This window comes from Bison bison, unplaced genomic scaffold (genome assembly GCF_000754665.1).
Source record: "Bison bison bison isolate TAMUID 2011002044 unplaced genomic scaffold, Bison_UMD1.0 scf7180017864139, whole genome shotgun sequence".
In the NCBI taxonomy this organism is placed as follows: domain Eukaryota; kingdom Metazoa; phylum Chordata; class Mammalia; order Artiodactyla; family Bovidae; genus Bison; species Bison bison.
The window spans coordinates 11,272,043-11,294,455 of NW_011494711.1; the positions used below are offsets into that span (position 1 = coordinate 11,272,043).

The window sequence follows — 22,413 nt, forward strand, 5'->3', positions numbered from 1 at the left end:
AGTAGTTTTATAGTGAAACATGCCTTGAGACATATGCTTTTGAGTACTAATCAAAAACTTGTAAATAAGTGGTCTATGGCTCTATGGTTAATTGTGTCTGTCTGCCTCTCTTTTTTGGTTAAAACCAAACATTTCCTTATTTAAAATAAACTTATAGGATAAGGACAGCCAAACTTCTTTGCATCTTTAAGGTTTAGCAAACTTTGAAGCTTTTTTCTAAGTATATTTGAAAAACAAGAAATTTGGGGATACAAAATTGTTACTTGATCCAACATATATTTTTCTTTTTGGATTTGTTCCAAATCCTACCTATCTGAAATATCTATCTGAAATAATTATTTAACTATTCAGTGAAACTTTCAACATCCTAATAAATATTCAGATTTGGTTACAAGATGGTTGTCTCCAGCCAGATTCCTATATAGTGTTAGCCACTCAGTTGTGTCCAACTCTATGCAACCCCATGGACTGTAGCCCTTCAGATTCCTCTGTCTCTGGGGTTTTCCAGGTAAAAATACTGGAGTGGGTAACCTTTTTCTTCTCCAGGGGATCTTCCCGACCCAGGGATCAAACCCAAGTCTCCCACATTACAGGCAGTTTCTTTACCATCTATTTAGCCACCAGGGAAGCCCTATAAGAGATTCGTACAATGACATTTGTGACTCAACAAGATGCATTTCTACCAATTTTGAACCTCTTAAAATATCAATTAGCAATGCTAAATAAAAATTCCAACATTTGTTTTATTTGCTTCTGATTTCAGCTGCATAATTTTGTAATTTGGAAAGTTCTTCAGTAGAAACTGACAAGAGAAATAAAACCAAAATCAATTTTATTTCATTTTGCATCTCATTGATGATACTTCGAGCTGTTTAAATCTTTCTTGCTGCAACTCCCTCATAAAGCCATTCATACCTAGAAAAGAGTTAAGAATTGATACACACATAGAGGGTGATAACTATGAATAAATCATTTAGATCTCATTTTTCCTCATCACTTTTCCTGAAATGTTAGTGTTGGATTCTTACATGCCACTGGTTTCACTGATTTATCCTTCTGAGATTTTTTTCACCAGATTAGTCACTGGAAAAAATGTGAGACACAAGGTTTCTTGATGCATATTCTCAGTATTCAGTAGTATATGAATTTTAGGTCTTCCACAAAACCAAATGGATGGGTCTTCTAACTTTTCATGGGAAAGTTTTTCTTTGTTGGATCTACTCAGTTTATTTATTGACACTTAACCTAGAGAATAGGATTTATTAAAATTGAATGTGCACGTAAATCATCCGGGAAAATATATGAAGTGCAGATTCTGTCTGGTAGGTCTCAAGTGAGGCTTGAGATTCTGCATTTCTATGCCAACAAAGGTCCATACAGTCCAAGCTGTGGTTTTTCCAGTAGACATGTATGGATGTGAGAGTTGGATCATAAAGGAGGTTGAAGGCCAAAGTATTGATGCTTTCCAACTGTGGTGCTGGGGAAGACTCTTGAGAGTCTCTTGGACAGCAAGGAGATCAAACCAGTCAATCCTAAAGGAAATCAACCCTGAATACTCATTGCAAGGACTGATGCTGAAACTGAAGCTCCAATACTTGGGCCACCTGATGTGAAGAGCTGACTCACTGGAAAAGACCCTGATCTTGGGAAAGATTGAGGGCAAAAGGAGAAGGGGCTGACAGAGGATGAGATGGTTGGATTGCATCATTGACTCAGTGGACATGAGTGAGCAAACTCCGGGAAATGGTGAAGGACAGAGAAGTCTGGTGTGATGCAGTCTATAGGATTGCAAAGAGCCAGACATGACTTAATGACTCTACAACAACAACAAGCACCCAGGTAATGCTTTTGCATATGTATATACTGGAACTGCCTTCTGAGTGGCAAGGGACTATAGCAGAGATGCTCAACATGGTGGAATTGGAGGACTCCCTAAATCCAGATTAGCTTGGGGTGCTCATTAGAATGCAAATCCTTAGTCCTCAACCTGTTTTTACAGAGAAAAAAATCTATGTAGGTATCTTTTACTTCTACAGAAAAGCATTTTCAAATAAGTGGCCCAGTTTATTTTTACATTTAGTCGTTAAGTCATGTCCGACTCTTTTTCGACCCCATGGACTGTAGCTGGCCAGGCTCCTTTTGTCCATGGGTTTTCCCAGGCAAGAATACTGGAGTAGCTTGCCATTTCCTCCTCCAGGGGATCTTCTCAATCCAAGGATCAAACCTTTGTCTCCTGCCTTAGCAGGCAGGTTCTTTACCACTGAGCCACCAGAGAAGCCCTAATTTTGCATACATTAAATTTAAAAAAGAGCAAACAAAAACCCAACAACTTTGTATCAGGGAGCCCTGTAGTTCTATACTTTTGTTGGGAGCAGAAAGAGGATTAAGTGGGCATTGAAGAGTGGGCTAAGAGGTAACAATGGTTTTCCTTCCTTGAAAATTCTGCCTGGTGTTGTGGATCGTGAAAATGTTCACATTAGCATTCCAGAAGGTGATCCAACTGTCTGAGCGACTTCACTTTCACTTTTCCCTTTCATGCATTGGAGAAGGAAATGGCAACCCACTCTAGTGTTCTTGCCTGGAGAATCCCAGGGACGGGGGAGCCTGGTGGGCTGCTGTCTATGGGATCGCACAGAGTCGGACACGACTGAAAGCAACTTACAGCAGCAGCAACAGCATATTCTTGAGGGTTGAAAGAAAAAAAAAACAAAAAACTTGTCCTTTATATATTTTACCTTACATTAGTCACTCTTTAAAACTTCTATTCCTTATTATTTGTTTAGTACCCAAAGATGCCTGGTTTAGAGTATGACCTCAGATTAACTGAAAGATAATGAGCTCATTGCTACTACATCTTTCTCTCACTTTTCTTCCCTAATCTCTTCTACCTAGTCTTTAACACCCAGCTCTAATATCCCTTCTACTTGAAAGCCTTCCTTGTACAAGCTAATCATAGGTGTTAAAACATTTTTATTTGTTCATCAAATTTGGCTCAATAATTCCATTTTAAAAATATGGACATGAATACATTCAAAGCATGAATAAAAAGATATGCATGTTTTCTGTAATACAGATTGGAAGCCACCTCTACAGGCTACACCATGTGGCTTGCAGGATCTTAGTTCCCAGACCAGGGATCAAACCCCGGCCCCTGAAGAAAAGAACCAAGTCCTAACCACTGGACTCCCAGGGAATTCCCTGCAGGTCCCTGAATAGGTGATTGACTGAATAGATTCATCCCACTGGAATATTATACAGCCAGTAAAAGAATGATATGAATCTACATGTATATATTTATTTTCATAAAAAGATGTTCTCTATATGTTGCTAAGTGAAAGAGAATTTGCAGGATATAATTATAATATTTATAAAAAATAGTATACTTAAATACTAAACTTAGTTCTAAGTGCTTAATATCAGTACAGTTCAGTTGCTCAGTTGTGTCCAGCTCTTTGTGACCCCATGGACTGCAGCACGCCAGGCCTCCCTGTCCATCACCAACTCCTGGAGTTTACCCAAACTCACCTCCATTGAGTCAGTGATGCCATCCAACTATCTCATCCTCTGTCATCCCCTTTTCCTCCTGTCTTCAATCTTTCCCAGCATCAGGGTCTTTTCCAATGAGTCAGCTCTTTGTATCAGGTGGCCAAAGTGTTGGAGTTTCAGCTTCAGCATCAGTCCTTCCAATGAATACCCAGGACTGATCTCCTTGCAGTCCAAGGGACTCTCAAGAGTCTTCTCCAACACCAAAGTTCAAAAGCATCAATTCTTCAGTGCTCAGCTTTCTTTATAGTCTAACTCTCATATTGTACATGACTACTGGAAAAACCATATCTTTGACTAGATGGACCTTTGTTGGCAAAGTAATGTCTCTCCTTTTTAATATGCTGTGTAGGTTGGTTATAGCTTTCCTTCCAAGGAGCAAGTGTCTTTTAATTTCATGGCTGTAGTCACCATCTGCAGTGATTTTGGAGTCCAAAAAGATAAAGTCAGCCACTGTTTCCACTTTTTTCCCATCTATTTGCCATGAAGTGATGAGACCGGATACCATGATCTTAGTTTTTTGAATGTTGAGTTTTAAGCCAGTTTTTTCACTCTCCTCTTTCACTTTCATCAAGAGGCCCTTTAGTTCTTCTTCACTTTCTGCCGTAAGGGTGGTGTCATCTGCGTATATGGAGAGTTTTAATAAATATTTTTTGGATGAATGAATAGGTTGACTGCTTTATATGCCTCTGAGATTATAGTTCTAAGAATTATACTTTTTCTGCCTTCTCATTATCTTTATAACAACCCACCAAGGTAGGTATTGTTACCTGTTTATTATAGATAAGAAAACCAATTCTTAGACAGAGTAAGCAGATTGCCCAAAGTTATAACAGTGATACGTTACAAGACCTTGGTTTGGAACAATCTGACTCAAATCCTATATTTTCACGTGTTTTTTGGGTTTGAGAAAGTTGTGCACATATATATAATAGAAAATTCATAATATGTTTATAGCAGCCTACTACCAAAGGTTGTGATCTGAGTAGTGGGATCATAGGAATTTCTTTCTCTATTTTGTGTGTATATTTTCATGTTTACAAAATGACCATGGATTACAGTAGTAGTCCCTCTTATCTAGTTTTGCTTTTCACAGTTTAGTAACTTGCTGTTTTCTGAGGTTCTTAAATAGTAAATGGGAGATTCCAGAAATAAACAATTCATAAGTTTCAAGTTGTGCACTGTTCTGAGTGATGTGATGAAATCTCAAGCCATCCTTCTCAGTCCTTCCCCAGGTGTGAATCATCCCTTTGCCCAGTATATCCTGTCTGCCTAGTAGTCATTTAGTGGCTATATAGGTTATCAGATTAGATAGGCTGTTGCATGCTTGTGCTCAAGTAACCCTTATTTTGCTTAATATTGGTCTGAAAGCTCAAGAGTGATGGTTGCAATTTAGACATATCAAAGAGAAGCCATAAAGTAAGTTGAAAGTTCTGGACCTAATACAGAAAGAAAAAGAAATCATGAGCTGAGGTTGCTAAGATCTGCAGTAAGAAGGAATCTTCTATATGAGCTTATGAGGAGAGAAAAAGAAATTTACGTTGGTTTTGCATCTCACACCGAAAAAGTTACAGCCACAGTGTATGGTAAGCACTTAGTTAAGATGAAAAAGGCATTAAATTTGTACCATAAGATAGTTTGAGAAAGAGACTACATTCACATAACTTTTATTAAGTATATTTTTATAACTGTTCTATTTTATTGTTAGTTACTTTTGTTAATCTCTTACTGTACCTAATTTACAAATTCAACTTTATTGCAGGTACGCATGCATAGGAAAAAACATAGTATATATAGGATTTGGTAATATATCTGCAGTTTCAGGATCCACTGGGGAGCTTGGAATGTTCCCTCGCTGATAAAAGGGAATTACTGTACTTTCATAATAAAATACCTACATTAAAAAGGGACTTTTTTGTTCACTGCACCAATATCACCAACAAAAAAGCCTTTGGGAGAATTTTTCTTTCTAGACAAAATAGATCACTCCATTTCCTATGCTGTATCCAAACCCAGTTCCACATCTGCTATTTACTGTTTTCACTCTTTAATAGTTATTATTGTTTCAATTTTCTTTCTAACTTAACAAGGTTGGAGACTGTATTTTATTTATCTTTTTAATTTTAGGGGTAATACAGTGCTTGGTGCTGTAATACAGACATATATCCAAAGAGATTTATCTAATGAAAAAAGAGCCTTAAAATAGTAAAATCACTGTCCATCATTGTATTTTTCTTTGCCCCTTTCCTGGTGCTGTAAATATTACGTATTTCTTCCTAGTCTCGGCAGTGACAAAGCTTCTGTACTGCCCTTTTATCTCCTACTGCTAAGAGCAGTAGCCACTAAGTGTAAAAAATCAAAACAAAGCACTTTCCCATCTCCCTGATGGAGTAAAAGCAGTGAAGCCCAAATAATGCTTAGTTACCAAAAGCCACGCCAGGTGTCTAATCGAAACAGTATTGATTTTAGCTAGTAAATAGCCCTTAATATAGTTGGAACCTGGGTTGAATATGCAGCCTGGTAATTAGCTAATAAAGCAAACAAGGCCTGGAGAGAACATGGTGCAGTTGGATAAACAGCAGCCTGTCATCCAGGAAGCTTGCCTGCATATAATACCTTCTCCTACAGAGGACTCAAGTTGCCTTTAGGACTCCATGCCTAGTATTTTCAGCCATTAAATAAGGGGCGGGGGGAACCTGTAAACTTATCATAGGGTCTGAGATATAACTAAAAGCAGTTGTAAATGTTTTACGAATATTACATGCACTAGAAATGCTTCCTGAAGACAGATGTTACAATTTAATAACCTTAAGTGGGAAGGTTTAATAACTACTTTAGATCATTAGGATAACGTTTAATGCCCTAGGATAATTATTAAACAATTCTCCAGTTTGCTAAATCATCCGATATGCCAGAGAAATCCATAGCTTGATTCATTCTCACATTGTCCACTAACTGCTCAATGAAACTACAAAGTGGTAGAGACCAGTTGGGGGAAAGAAAAAAGAGCAAAGGTGAGAAAAGGACTGAGTTAGCTGGATGCCGCTTTGAGAAAGAAGAAAATCGGAGGCAGAGGGTCAGAGGCAAGTTGTAAGGATTAAGGTGCAAAGGATCTGAATCAGAGTCGGTGATAAGAACCTAGAGCTTCAGCATCCAAATATGTTGTATTAGGCCTGCACAGAGGCTTTGTTGTTGTTGATGTGTTTTTAAAATCGGTTGCTGATATTTTCTTAAGTGGGAGAAGCATCACAAAAAATTCCAAATTTCAGGCTTCTTTTGAAAATTCAGAATATCTAGTAACGCTGGGCCTAATTCCTCCATGATAGCAGTGGGCCAAAGTTGTGTAAAAACTGCCCCATTTATTTTTTCTCAAAATTTTGACTATGAAAATCTTAAGGCTAGATGAAGAGTAGAAATACAATTAAATATCTATTCATCTACTTCTAAATTCAACAATTGTTAATGTTTTCCAATATTTGTTATAAAATTAAATACTTATATCTGTACATTTATACTTTTGCTGAATCACCTGAAAGTGGTTATATTGTGCAGTCGTGTCAGACGCTTTGTGACCCCATGGACTGTATAGCCTGCCAGGCTCCTCTGTCCATGGGGATTCTCCCGGCAAGAATACTAGAGTCAATTGCCATGCCCTCCTCCCAGGGTTCTTCCCAAGAGGGATTGAACCCAAATCTCCTGCATTGTAGGCAGATTCTTTACCATCTGAGCACCAGGGAAGCACATGAATACTGGAGGGGGTAGCCTATCCCTTCTCCAGGGCATCTTCCCAACCCAAGGATAGAACCGGGGTCTCCTGTATTGCAGGCGGATTCTTTATGAGCTAAGCTACCAGGGTAACCATGGTTATATTACTTCATCCTTAAATATATTAACATGTATTTCTAAAACAAGGATAGTTTCACATAACTGCAATATTATCATCACGCTGAAGAAAAAATCAATCATAACTCCCTAAGGTCATCTTTCTCTTTTTCATCTTTACTCAGGCCATATTCAAATTTCCCCATCATTCCCAAAGTTTCTTTCACATTCATTTTCTTTTCAAGCCAGAGTCCAATTAAAGCATACTTATTGCACTTAGTTATGTCACATAAGTCACCTTTATTCTAGATAAGTCTCTCTCTCCCTAGCCCCCTTTTCTTCTACGACATTGTCTTAAAAGGGTCAGTTATCTATTGATGGACTAGGATCCAGATTTAAAGGCTTGACTAATTTAGATTAAAGACATGGGGCAAAAATAATTCTGAGATGATAACACAGACTTCATATTGTATCACAGAAGGGAGGATATAATATCTGTTGTTCTAGCTGGTAGGACAAAGTTTGACCACCAGGCCTAGGCAGAGAGGTAATCTCTTTAGCATGTGGTATGCTCTCTCCCGTTTTCCCTAGACCCATGACTCCTTGTTTTATATCTAGCCTAATTAATTCATTTTACCTTGCCTGGAAGAAAGGTCAACTTAGAGTCGATAACGTGCTATAATCTGAACTGTGTGATAGGAGCACCAACACTGGTTATTGTTCCGTGACTCAGTCGTGTCCAGCTCTTTGAGACTCCATGGACTGTAGCACGCCAGGCTTCACTGTCCTTCACCATCTCCCGGAGGCTGCTCAAACTCACATCCAGTCCGTTGAGTTGATGATGCCATTCAACCATCTCGTCCTCTATCATCCCCTTCTCCTCTCGCCTTCAATCTTTCCCAGCATCAGGGTCTTTTTCAATGAGTTGGCTCTTCACATCAGATGGACAAAGTATTGGAGTTTCAGCTTCAACATCAGTCCTTCCAATGAATATTCAGGACTGATCTCCTTTAGGATGGACTGGTTGGATCTCCTTGCAGTCCAAGGGACTCTCAAGAGTCTTCTCCAACACCACAGTTCAAAGGCATCAGTTCTTTGTGGCTCAGCCTTTTTTATTGTCTCGCTCTCATATCCATACATGACTACTGGAAAAACCATAGCTTTGACTAGACAGACATTTGTTGGCAAAATAATGTCTCTGCTTTTTAACATGCTGTCTAGGTTGGTCACAGCTTTTCTTAGAAGGAACAAGCGTCTTTTAATTTCATGGCTGCAGTCACCATCTCCAGTGAGTCTGGAGCCCAAGAAAATAAAGTCTGTCACTGCTTCCATTGTTTCCCCATCTATTTTCCATGAAGTGATGGGACCAGATGCCGTAATCTTAGTTTTCTGAATGTTGAGCTTTAAGCTAGCTTTTTCACTCTCCTCTTTCACCTTCATCAAGAGGTACCTCTTTGGTACCTCTTCAATTTCTGCCATGAGGGTGTTGTCATCTGCATATCTGAGGTTATTGATATTTCTCCCTGCAATCTTGATTCTGGCTTGTGTTTCATCCAGCCAGGCATTCTACATGATGTACTCTGCATATAAGTTAAATAAGCAGAGTGACAATATAGAGCCTTGACATACTCCTTTCCTGATTTGGAACCAGTCTGTTGTTTCATGTTTGGTTTTAATTGTTGCTTCTTGATCTGCATATGGGTTTCTCAGAAGGCAGGTAAGGTGGTCTGGTATTCCCATCTCTTTAAGAATTTTCCACAGTTTGTTGTGATCCACACAGTCAAAGGCTTTAGCATAGTCAATGAAACAGAAGTAGATGTTTTTCAGGAATTCTCTTTTTCTATTATCCAGTGGATGTTGGCAATTTGATCTCTGGCTCCTCTGCTTTTTCTAAATCCAGCTTGAACATCTGGAAGTTCTCGGTTCACGTGCTGTTGAAGCCTAGCCTAAAGGACTTTGAGCATTAACTTGCTAGCATGTGAAATGAGTGCATTTTTGCAGTAGTTTGAACATTCTTTGGCATTGCCTTTCTTTGGGATTGGAATGAAAATTGACCTTTTCCAGTCCTGTGGCCATTGCTGAGTTTTCCAAATTTGCTGGCATATTGAGTGCAGCACTTTCACAGCATCATCTTTTAGGATTTGAAGTAGCTCCGCTATAACTCCATCACCTCCACTAACTTTGCTGGTAGTGATGTTTCCTAAGGCCCACCTGACTTCACACTCCAGGATGTCTGGCTCTAGGTGAGTGATCACACCATCATGATTATCTGGGTCATGAAGACCTTTTTTTGTATAGTTCTTCTATGTATTCTTGCCACCTCTTTATATCTTCTGCTTCCATTAGGTCTATACTGTTTCTGTCCTTTGTTGTGCCCATCTTTGCATGAAATGTTCCCTTGGTATCTGTAATTTTCCTGAAGAGATCTCTAGTCTTTCCCATTCTATTGTTTTCCTGTGTTTCTTTGCATTGATCACTTAGGAAGGCTTTCTTATCTCTCCTTGCTATTCTCTGGACTCTGCATTCAGCTGTATATATGTTTTGCTTTCTCCTTTTGCCTTTTGCTTCTCTTCTTTTCTCAGCTATTTGTAAGGCCTTCTCAACCATTTTGCCTTTCTGCAAAATGGCAACCTCAGACAACCATTTTCCCTTGGAGATGGTTTTCCTCAGAGATGGTATCCTGTACAATGTTACAAACCTATGTCCATAGTTCTTCAGAAACTCTATCAGATCTAATCCCTTGAATCTATTTGTACCTCCACTGTGTAATCATAAGGGATTTGATTTAGGTCATACCTGAATGTCCTAGTGGTTTTCCCTACAGGCTTCAATTTTAGTCTGAATTTTGCAATAAAGAGTTCATGATCTGAGCCATAGTCAGCTCCCGGTCTTGCTTTTGCTGACTGTATAGAGCTTATCTATCTTCAGCTGCAAAGACTATAATCAATCTGATTTTGGTATTGACCATCTGGTGATGTCCATGTGCAGAGTCATCTTTTGTGTTGTTGGAAGAGGGTGTTTGCTATGACCAGTGTGTCATGGCAAAACTCTTGGCAAAACTGTGTTAGCCTTTGCCCTCCCTCATTTTGTAGTCTGGAGCCAAACTTTCCTATTATTCCAGGTACCTCTTGACTTCCTGTGTTCTCATTCCAATCTCCTATGATGAAAAGGACATCTTTTTTTGGTGTTAGTTCTAGAAGCTCTTGTAGGTCTTTACAGAACTGTTCAACTTCAGCTTCTTCAGCATTACTGGTCGGGGCATATTGAATGGCTTGCCTTGGAAACGAACCAAGATCATTCTGTTTTTGAGATTGCACCCAAGTATTGTATTTCAGACTCTTTTGTTGACTATGAGGGCTACTCCATTTCTTCTAAGAATTCTTGCCCATAGTAGTAGATATAATGGTCATCTGAATTAAAATCGCTCTTTCCTGTCCATTTTAGGTCACTGATTCCTAAGATGCCGATGTTCACTCTTGCAATCTCCTGTTTGATCACTTCCAATTTACCTTGATTCATGGGCCTAATTTGTAGGATTCTATGCATTATTATCCTTTACAGCATTGAACTTTAGTTTCACCACCAGACACATACACAACTGGGTGTTGCCTGTATCCCTAAACAATAGCCTGGTGACGCTCAACAAATATCCAGTGGTTGTCAAAAATTCCTTGGGGAAACACACTGACTGAAACCACGCATCTTGGCCACATACCAGAGTAACCATTTGGTGAGTAATTTTGTCACAGGAGGTCCCAGTAAGGATCATGAAAATAATAAGCCACACCAATCAGAAGAGTTTGGGAAAGGTCAAAAGGAGATGTCACATGTCTACCACCCCCCAGAATCCTCGCTGGCATACATCTTGGCTGAGCAATGCATGCGCCACCAGGAAGGGCCCTGGTGAAGGCAGAATGATTGGCCAGTGAAAACCTGGAAACTAAAACCATCACCATTAAACCCAAGACTGTGAGCACATGGCAGAGCAGTCCTCCTGGATTCCCTTACCCTCCTGCTCTCTGCCTGGGCACCCCCTTCCCAATGAACTCTCTTACTTTGTCAGCATGTGTGCCTCCTCGGACAATTCATTTCTGAGTGTTAGACAAGAGCCCTCTTTTGGGCCTGTTAAGGGTCCCCCTTCCTGCAACAAAATTAGAAACAAATAAATTAGAGAAACTTGAAAGGACGCATGGTTTGGGGGGATGTTGGGCAACTCATACTTCTAAACTCTGTGTGGTTCAGAGAAGCCTTGTGCCCTTGAATGTGTAGATGTCGTCTAGTCACTGAGGCATGTCCAACTCTTTTTGCGACCCCGTGGAGTGCAGTCCACCAGGCTCCTCTGTCCATGGGATTTCCCAGGCAAGAATATAGGAGTGGGTTGCCATCTCCTTCTTCAGGGGATCATTCTGACCTTGGGATCGAACCCACATTTCCTGCTTTGCAGGAGGATTCTTTATCTCTGAGCCAGAAAGGAAACCCTTGGCTGGCCTTTGGATATGCAGATATGTAGAAACATATTACAAAGGCTCCTGGGGAATGGTTCTTTATTTGAGATGGGTAGAAATGTATAGTCCCAGGGGAGAAATCTGATTAAGGAGAAGGAATGAATTAAAAATTCTGTGGAACTCAAGGGTTTGGGTTACCTGTGCTTCCTATTTATGAAGGTCTCTGATTCAACTTGACATGGATGTTATTTTTAGGGACACTTGTGATAAGGAGAACACAGAAGCAGAAGTGGGCAGAGGAAAATGTGAATTGTGATGCAAGGCCAACAAAACCTCCTTCACCCGCTAAGGGAGTTCTGGAGTCTGCACAGTCCATTAGTGTTATCTCCCAATTATTTAGCTGGGCCTTTATACTCCTGCTTCACTCAATCTCATGGTAAGGATCAGTTCAGGAAAGGGATGGCTTTGAATGAGACTGCTGTTTGCAGTAGAAGCAAATTATAGAGGAGTTGCCAGCTGAAGATGCTTCCAGCAGCTGGTGAAAGAAGATCTGCTTAAAGGAGGATCTGGGTGGTGCAGCAATCCATCTAGTACAGACTTCATGTTAAAATTTTTGCTCTTACCTCTAAATGAAGCTAAAAGGGCAATTACTGACATCCTTCTGCTAAGCGTTAGTTGCCTAATTGTAACATTCAAACTATGAAATAATTTTTTCAACCTTGTTTTGGTATTTCTTCACTTGTTAGAAAGCTAAAACAAACCAAACAAGGCATTTCTCAAATTTTTAAAGTCTCTAGTATCACTTGAATGTCCCACAGGACAGAAAATTGAGCCCATTTACATTGCTGTAAATTGCTTTGTCATTGTGAATAAAGAGTACGTTACAAATGTCAGTGATGTACTGAAGGGCTAGCTCTACAAAGATCGACTGGTGTTGGTGTCAAAGGAAAATAAATGAAGTGCTGAAGGAAATGTTACCAGTTTCCTATTGCTGCTTTAACAAATTACCAGAAGTTGGTAGTTTAAAACAAGAAATACAGTCTCCCATAGTTCTGGATGGCATCACCGACTCAAAGGACATGAGTCTGAGCAAACTCCAGGAGGTAATGAAGGACAGGGAAGCCTGGAGTGCTGCAGTCCTTGGGGTTGCAAAGAGTCAGACACGACTGAACAACAACAACATTTCTGGAGGCCAGAAGTCCAACGTTATTATCACTGGACTGAAATTGGGGTTGGCAGAGCCAACTCTGTCCAGAAGATCTGGGAGAATTCACTCCTTGCTTCTGCCAGCTTCTGGTGGCTGCTGGCATTCCTTGGCTTGTGTCTATATTACTCTAACCTGCATCCATGATGGCACTGTCTTCTACTCTAGTGTCTGTATAAATCCTCCCTATTACTGCTCTCTTCTATAGATATGTGAAATGGAATGTTTCCTGCCACATCAATAAACAAAGATGTCACGGTGATTTTGTGCCTTCGAAGTTAATTTTTGAGCCCAGAGGGAGCCCAGGAGGGAGAACAATGCTTGCAATCTAGTAGCTGCTGGGGCTCCCTACAATAAGCAAGGAACTAAGGATGTGAAAAATCAGGAAGCAGGATGCTGACCCCAGTTAGCTGAGATGCATATGAAAGGGATGATTTCAGTTAGACCAGACTCTTGCATCTTCCTATACATAGTAGCTGCTGCTACTAAGTCACTTCAGTCGTGTCCGACTCAGTGCGACCCCATAGATGGCAGCCCACCAGGCTGCACCGTCCCTGGGATTCTCCAGGCAAGAACACTGGAGTGGGTTGCCATTTCCTTCTCCAATGCATGAAAGTGAAAAGTGAAAGTGAAGTCACTCAGTTGTGTCCAACTCTTAGCGACCCCATGGACTGCAGCCCACCAGGCTCCTCCGTCCATGGGATTTTCCAGGCAAAAGTGCTGGAGTGGGGTGCCAAAGTGCTAAATTCCTTAAGTTGAGATATTTGGATTTCCTTAATAATAATCTTTTGATTATTGTTAATAATAATAATTATTATTGACTACCTGCCCCTAGTTGAGACTACCTGCCCCTTGCTGAAAACTTCTATATAACCTGGTTCCTCCCCGCTGCCTCCTCAGAACTGTTCTCTCAGGGTCATTTGAGATGCTGTCTCCTGGGCTTGTGGTTCTAAAAATTCCCGCCAAATAAAACATAGCTCTCAATTTCTACATTGTGAACTATTTTTTAAATTGACAGATACATGTGACTGTATTTAGGGTCCCCCCTGATAATTCAGGATAAACTCTCCATCTCAGAATCCTTGGTTAAATCATACCTGTTAATACTCCACACCTGCCATGTAAAGTGACATTCAGAGGTTCCAGGGAGGTCACTATTCAGCTTATAGGTCTTCACCTTACCTCATTAAGCCTAGGGACGATTTGCTTTCACATAGCCCCAAAGCAGGAATGTAAATTGTGTCTGGGTGAGGAAAATACGGAAAAGCTAGAATTCCACGCCACTGCACTTTGAGACCCACTGTAGGAAGGCCTCTTTGTGAGGACTGGACTTCTCTATTGCAAACCCCCAAGAGGATCAGGTTGAAGAGCATGTGCTCAGGAAAAAGTGCCTTCCTCTACATTTGACTATTGAAAGATATTTTTAGAACACATATACTCTAAATTTACTAGGAAAAAAATATTTTTTTTCAGATACTCTGACACCAGTTTCTAGCTTTTTTTTTTTTTAATCACAGGTCAAGTTGTCTCAGTTCTCAGAAATGACCAGGATTAAAAATTAGGTGGAAAGGAAATAGGATTATCTATTTGCAGTGTGGTCTAGAGAATGTTAATAGACTTTTCATTAAGATTTCAAATTCTCTTTGATAAAGTTTACATTATACCATTCTCTTCTTTTGTTTTATGACCCCTAAAACAGCTATTTAAAAAAGTATTTTAAAAGGCTATTAAAAAAAGAGCTATTCAATAAGTAACTCAAAGATAACAGAACAAAGAATCTCTGCATTTCCCTGGTTCATTTTTTGGCTTTGCTTGATGCTTTTACTGATAGAGGAGGAATGCAGGAGATTCCCTTTTGAGTCCAAGCTATTTATTGAGGGAACAGCACCTGTCACTCTGGCCTATACCCTTGTGTGTAGAGGGCCTCCCTCTTGGCTTGGCAGAAATTAGGTCAATGCCCATGTGTTTCAAGGCTGCTGAATTAAGACACAGCATTCTTCTTATTTTAAAGGCTAAACATGCACAGGCATAAACCCTGTCCTTTGCTATTGTTGCTCTATTTTTTGCTGTTCAGATTCATTTAGAAAAAAAAATCACATCAAAATATTACAAACTGTGGTCAAGTTTATTTTAAGTATTTACTGATGAGATTGAAATAATCTCCAGGTTATGTAACAGGTTCTTAGACATGGAACTGAACACATCTCCAGTTTCCTGGGCTGTTTACTCTTGGCTCAGTCAGCTCTTTAACTGAATCATAACCAGAGTTGCTCTCAAGAGTCCAATCCTCCATTTTGTTTCAGCTCCCACATCAGAACCTAATACTTATTCATGTTCTCCGAATGAGTTATTTAGGACATAACACTTGCCGGCAACCTTCCTCCTGCTATTAAATGGGAGGCTTTGTTCCAGAGACAATGTTACTCAGTTTACATCACAAACACTTGTTTTCAGTGCTGTCTTAGGAACAGAATGGATGCCAGCCCAAGGAGGAGTTCGAATTTCCTTTACCCTCAAAACCTTTATTCTAAATAAGTTTCCTGGTGTCACTTTTTATTGATGTCATTTTTTCTAAATTTTATTTTTATTTAGAAGATTCTTTCCCAGAATTTTTTTTTATGTAGACCATTTTTAAAGTCTTTATTGAATTTCTTTCAATATTACTTCTGTTTATGTTTTTTGGTTGTGAGGCATGTTGGATCTTAGCTCCCTGACCGGAGATTGAACACTTATCCTCTGCAATGAAAGGTGAAGTCTTAACCACTGGACTGCCAAGGAAGTGCCCCCCTCCCCCCGCCCCCAGATTCTTATAAAGCAGAGATAAAACTTTAAGTACCCATTAAAAATATACTTAGCATTTTCATTTCATCTTTTCAAGGTGAAGATCATATCCTGTATTTTTACCTCATTCTTGATCCTAACTCTTTGAAAATCACTAATGTGGGAAGATTTTCTGTTGGATATTAGATGTCTATAATTCTGCTTTTAAGAATTCAAGTAACAAGGAGGTGGAGACCAACTAAATGATAATTGACCTGGTCTAATCTCTGAGCCTCAAAGGTATTGGACCAGTCCAGATCAAGAATTTGTTTTAATTTTTTTAATTTTGAAGAATTTGTTTAATTTTTCTGGACAGAGTTTGCTAATCTAGAAACTCTATATTAGTTTTTTCTTTTCTTTTGTAAGTAGTAAACTTGTAGTCTTTGGTCAATGTTTGATTATCTTCTTAATTTGTAACTATTGTTAACAATGATTAAGATTATTCGATTAAGATGATTAGATTAAGATTATTAGGTGAATATATTAATAGTGCTTCCCAAATTATGTAAACTACTAAAATAATAGAATGGAAAAAAAAGATGTGAGTATACATAGCATTCAAAGCTCAGAACAAAAGTGTCTTTGCCCAATATTGAACCACGAGTCAGAATGTGTGGGCTTCAGGGAAGGGAAACGACACTGGTGATAGTTTTATAGACAGCCTATAAGTCAGGCATTTTACATATATTATCCCATTGAATATCCTGTTGACTGTCCTATTGAATATCCCATTGAATATCCTATTCAATCCCAGTGTGGCTGTTGCTAGCTGTGTTATGTTGGGCATGTTACTTAGCAGTTGTATGCCTCAATTCTCCCATTTGTAAAAACAAAGCCAAGAAACCAAAAAACTCATAGTTATTCTGATGATTAGCTATCACAAGTACTTGGTTAAGACTAGTGCCTGAAAGAGAGTTAGTATTGAATGTGCGCTATTAACATCCTCCCTGGATGAGGAAACAGAGGCTCTGGGAAGTTAGAGGTTAAAGAACTTAGAGGAGGATAGATTTGAAGCTCCCACACTGTTCTCTGCACCAAACAGTTTCACATTTTAGTCTTAACACTATGTTAGGCTGGGGCTTCCCAGGTGGCGCAGTGGTAAAGAATCTGTCTGCCGATGCAGGAAACACAAGAGACGTGGGTTCAGTCCCTGGATTGGGAAGATCCCCTGGAGAAGGAAATGGCAACCCACTCCAGTATTCTTGCCTGGAAAATCACATGGACAGAGGAGCCTGGTGGGCTACAGTCCATGGGGTCACAAAGAGTCAGATTTGATGGAGGGCATATGTACTACATGCATTAATGTTAGGCTAACTCCGGCATCACCAACTCAACGGACATGAGCAAGCTCCGGGAGATGGTGAAGGACAGGGAAGTCCATGGGGTCGCAAAGAGTTGGACATGACTGAACAACTCTGTAACTTTAGGCAAAATACTTAATAACTCGGAGCCTTGGTTTTATCATTTTTAAAACAAAAATCTGAGAGTTAATAGTATTTATGGCCCCTTTCCTTTGTATGACTTTGTATGACCCAGGTTCTGATTATCAATCTAACTGCATCTGCCAATATCTTCTCCCTCAGATTTTATATGACAGCATTTCCCAGAAAACTCTAGGCCTTTTCATATTTCTAGGCCTTTAATCGTATATTCCCTCTTGTCTTAGAAGTAAGCTGCTACTTCCTCTGCAAGAGACGCTGTCCGGAATACTTGTATGCTCCATCCCAACACAGAGCTTTGAGGTCCCCGTTTAGAGTTATTAACATACTGTGCTGAAACTGTTTGTTTTCATGTGCTGTCTTATGTACTGTGCTCAGTTGCTCAGTGGTGTATGACTTTTTGACCTCGTGGACTGCAGCCTGCCAGGCTTCTCTGTCCATGGGATTTCCCGTCAAGAATACTGGAGTAGGTAGCCATTTCCTACTCCAGGGGATCTTCCTGACCCAAGGATCAAATCCGCATCTCTGGTGTCTCCTGCATTGGCAGGTGGATTCTTTACCACTGAGCCACCTGGGAAGCATCAGATGGGCAAGGTACTGAAGCTGAAGCTCCAATCCTTCAGCCACTTGATATGGAGAGCCAACTCACTGGAAAAGACCCTGATGCTGGCAAAGACTGAGGGAAGGAAGAGAAGGGGTGACAGTGGATGAGGTGATTAGATAGCATCATTGACTCAATGGACATGAGTTTGAGCAAACTCTGGGAGATAGTAAAGGACAGAGAAGCCTGGCATGTTGCAGTCCATGGGATCATACAGAGTCAGAAACAACTGAACAACTGAACAACAATGGCCCCATTCAATCCTTATAGTCCATAAATTTTATTATGAGCTTTGATAATCAATGAACACTAGCAGAAAGTGTGTTGCTCTCTAGAAATGGGCGAGGACTAAAAGAGTTGACCCTGAGCAGGTGATGAATGATCATAAAAAGTGTGTAACAGAATCACCAATGGAAGGTTCCCCATGCTAGAGAAAGGTTATCCCTAACAGTTGGGTTTAAGTTGTCTAAGCAGCCGACAGAGGAAGGGAAGAACTTCTTGCTTGTATTGTTACACTAGAATATAGAGAATAACCCAGATTTACCTGACAGCACTATAAAAGCAAGATAAATTAATGGCAGGCAAATTTAGATTTTGTTTGGATAGGAAGGAATGAAAAGGGAAAAGGTTTTCAAATTTCGGTTGCTAAGTGAGCCTGAAAACCTATGGTAGTCCTGAAGTTTTCACAGGCACAGGAGGAAAGAGGTGGCACTAAAGTTACTTGACACCTTCAATCTGAAAGACAGTAAACATGGTTTCATTCCAAATGCTGAGTCATGTTTATGATGACAAGGAGAAACACTTAAGACTCTAATTCTCCCGAGGTACTGGTCAGATCAGTAGATTGCCTTCTGCTGAAATAATTACTTCATGTTTTTAAATTTAGTTCTAAGTGCCACACCCTTTACATTCTCAGTTTTCTCCCTTTTTAACCCTCAGTGTGTTTGGTTTTAATTCCTTGAGAAGCTGTAGCAAGTGTATGTGTGCAGGAAAGATGTTTTTAAGTATTGTTTGTGTATCTAACCTAATACTTAATTCTGAAGAGTAATTCGTAAATGAATGATTATTGCCCTCCTCCCTACAAAATTATCTTAAGAATGAAAAGAAATTGCTTAGGCATATGGGAAATTACATTGTATTAGATACCACAATCAGCAGCCAAATTCTTTCAGTGGAATTCTTATCATAATAAAGAAGACACAAGGGCAGAGATAGAGAGGTGGAAAGCTACTTTAGGTATTCATAAATAGTAACCTAAGTTTTAAAGCATTATGTTTAAGGCTAAAAGGAAAAAATTATTTTTATACTTTATTCCTTCTAGAAGATACTGATGGAGTAAATAGGGAATAATTTTTGATTCTGTAAGTCTGTCAGTCTTAAAGCAGAAAGATCATAAAACTCTGCATTTGGAAATTATCTAGTGCATGTGGCTCAGAAGGTAAAGAATCTGCCTGCAAAGCAGGAGACCAGGGTTCAATCCCTAGGTCAGGAAGGTCTTCTGGAGAAGGGAACGGCAAACCCACTCCAGTATTCTTGCCTGGAGAGTTCCATGGACAGAGGATCCTAGTGGGTTACTGTCCATTGGGTCACAAAGAGTTGGACATTTCTGAGTGACTAATACTTCACTTTCAGTGTTATCTTTAAGGATTAATTTTTTTAAACCACTTTCTCCCTGAATAAAAGTGGATGCATAATTTATGTTGAAAAACTACAAATCAGCTATGTTTTGATGCAGTAATTGGAAGTAATTATTTCACAACAATTTCTAATTAATTTTTTTGTCAAGGCTGTTGCTGAGTTTAGATGTGTATGGAGCATGGGGAAGAGGAGGGCTGAGGTGGGTTGTTTAGAAAAAGAAGATCCAGAGTAAGCTGAATGCTTATCATGTTACCTTTTTATCTCTCCTCTCCTAACTGCTCCCATACACACTTTTTCATCTGATGCCTTTCCTGAATTCCACTGATGCCTAGGGTCCTGCTTTCCTTTGATTGCTTTGGGCCCCAACCTTGGCAAGTGAAAACATATCTGAGACTTCTGAGTTTTCTCACCACAAAATTCTCTGGTGGTGGTGGTTTAGTTGCTAAGTCATGTCCAACTCTTTGCCACCCCGTGGATGTAGCCCACCAGGCTCCTATGTCCATGGGATTTCCCAGGCAAGAATACTGGAATGGGTTGCCACTTCCTTCACCAAGGGAATCTTCCAGACCATTGCAGATGGTCTCCTGCATTGCGGGAAGATGCTTTACTACTGAGCCACCAGGGAAGCCCCAATATTGTCTACCTCCTCCCATATCCTATTCTATCAGGGTCTGACTTGGATCAGACCATCATGGATAATCATGGGTTACTGATGAGAACTGAATCCCTGCTGGCTTGTTAGCTAGCAAGGTGACCAGGACTTGTGGGGAACATAAATAGTAGACGTAACAGGGTTCACAACACCTGAGCATTCATTTCATATCAGTGAACAGTTATCAAACATCTATTGTATTATAGGCACTGTGCTAGGTACAAAAGTGAATAATAGTAGGTAGTCTTCATATTCCAAGCAGTGAACTATCCTGGGAGAATTAGTAGGAAATCAGCCCTGGGATTTCTTTGGAAGGAATGATGCTAAAGCTGAAACTTTGGCCAGTGGCCAGTACTTTGGCCACTTCATGTGAAGAGTTGACTCATTGGAAAAGACTCTGATGCTGGGAGGGATTGGGGGCAGGAGGAGAAGGGGATGACAGAGGATGAGTTGGCTGGATGGCATCACTGACTCGATGGACGTGAGTCTGAGTGAACTCCTGGAATTGGTGATGGACAGGGAGGCCTGGCATGCTGCGATTCATGGGGTCGAAAAGAGTCAGACATGACCGAGCGACTAAACTGAACTGAATGGCACCTCACTGCAACCAGATTTTTCCTTTCTGTGTATCATGTTCCTCTTCTAGACAAATGTTTAGGATTTGAAAAAATGAGAGCACAATGATCTATTATAGAGATTCTTAACCCTGCTTGGGTGCACACCTGAAGCATCTGGAGGTTGGGTGGCTTTCAACAATAGTTCTCAAGCAGTAGTGTGCATCTGGATCACTTGAAGGTTTTGTTCAAAGCTCAGTTCCTGGTCCCAGAGTTTAAGAAGCAGATTCTCTGGAGATGCTGGCTCCTCCAGTTACTCTCTGAGACCAACAGTTTCAAAATATAGAAATTTCCAGGTTCCATCAGCAGACTGATTCAACTGGTGTGGGTATGGGAACCTGGCATTGATCATTTAACAGCTCCCTACTGGCCCCTGGGCTGCCCTGGTGGCTCAGCAGTAAAGAATCCACCGGCAATCCAGGAAACTCAAGAGAAAGAGTTCCATCCCTGGATTGGGAAGATCCCCTGGGGAAGGAAATGGCAACCCACTCCAGTATTCTTGCCTGGGAAATCCCGTGGACAGAGGAGTCTGTTGGGCTACAGTCCATGGGGTCGCAAGAGTCGGACACGACTTAGAAGACTAAACCACCACCACCACCCATCCCCCATTGCAAGTGTATCCAAGGCTGAGAACCACTGTTCCACTGGAAAGACAACCTATTGGGTAGGCTGGTTTCCTGTTACTACAAGTGTGGGACCCAGTGAGTCTACATATTCCTCTGGGTCAATTATAATATAATTCTTTGGTATTTAAAGAAATTAGTAAGTGAGTTAATAAATAATTGACTGAAAAAACCCACCCCTGCGATTTTGATTCAAACTAATTTGGCTGCCTTTTTTGGAAAGGCCTTTCCAGCTGTTCCCTGGGTATTTTGCAATGCCACGGTAGAAAAGTTATGTGTAAAGCTCCCATAGATCTTCGGAGGAAAGACCTTAAGGAAATGGGTCAATTTGAATCCCATCTGCCCCTTCCTTGGGCCCCCTTGGCCTCGCCTAGCCCTTGCAATTGCAGCAAGTGAGCTGGGCATGCTCAGTGGGCAAGGTCGGGTTTGGGGGTGCAGCCGGGAAGCCTGCTGCTCTGCTGCCCGGGCTCTCCCCTCCCCCCACCTGTAGGAGGCTGGGCCAGAGGAGCGGGTGCTCAGCATCCCACCCCCCGATGCTTGGACTTGGTCTTCCCTGCAGGTCTCCTCGCAGACATTCAGGCAGGGGTCAGGAGGCCGGGCGCGCCTCCAGAGCACCCGGGTCGGGGGTTGGGGTGGGGGGAGCCGGGACAAGGCTTTGGGCTCTGTCGGCCGGTCCCAGGGGTCCTACAGCCTCCCAGACGCGTCTCTAGGCCCAAGGAAGCCTGCCTGCCGAGTAGGGGAAGCCAGTTTCAGGCCGGAAACAAGAAATCAGGTATGCCAGCCCCGCCGGCGTGCAGGCGGACGAGTGTCTCCTGTCTCCCAGGCAGGTGGAGAGAGCGACCCGCAAGGGGGAGGGCAGAGGAAATCGGACACCTCCACCGTCTTCTCCGGGCCTAGCCCAGCCGAGGTTGGGCCGAAGGTCTGGAGTGTGGCCAGGCGAGGACGTAGGGTAGAACCCGCAGCTTGGGGCCAGGGCCAGGGATCCGCCGCGCCGCGGCCCTATCTGGCTGGC

General features: G+C 41.1%; 1 protein-coding gene across 1 annotated transcript in view; it reads left to right on the forward strand.

The window, feature by feature from the left end:
- The first annotated feature begins 21,896 nt into the window (after positions 1-21,896).
- Positions 21,897-22,413, forward strand: part of GPD2 (glycerol-3-phosphate dehydrogenase 2 (mitochondrial)) — a 149,563-nt gene continuing 149,046 nt past the window's right edge. The window contains exon 1 of the mRNA XM_010840019.1: positions 21,897-22,173. The gene's annotated coding sequence lies outside the window, so the exon portion shown is untranslated. The remainder of the gene's footprint in view (positions 22,174-22,413) is intronic.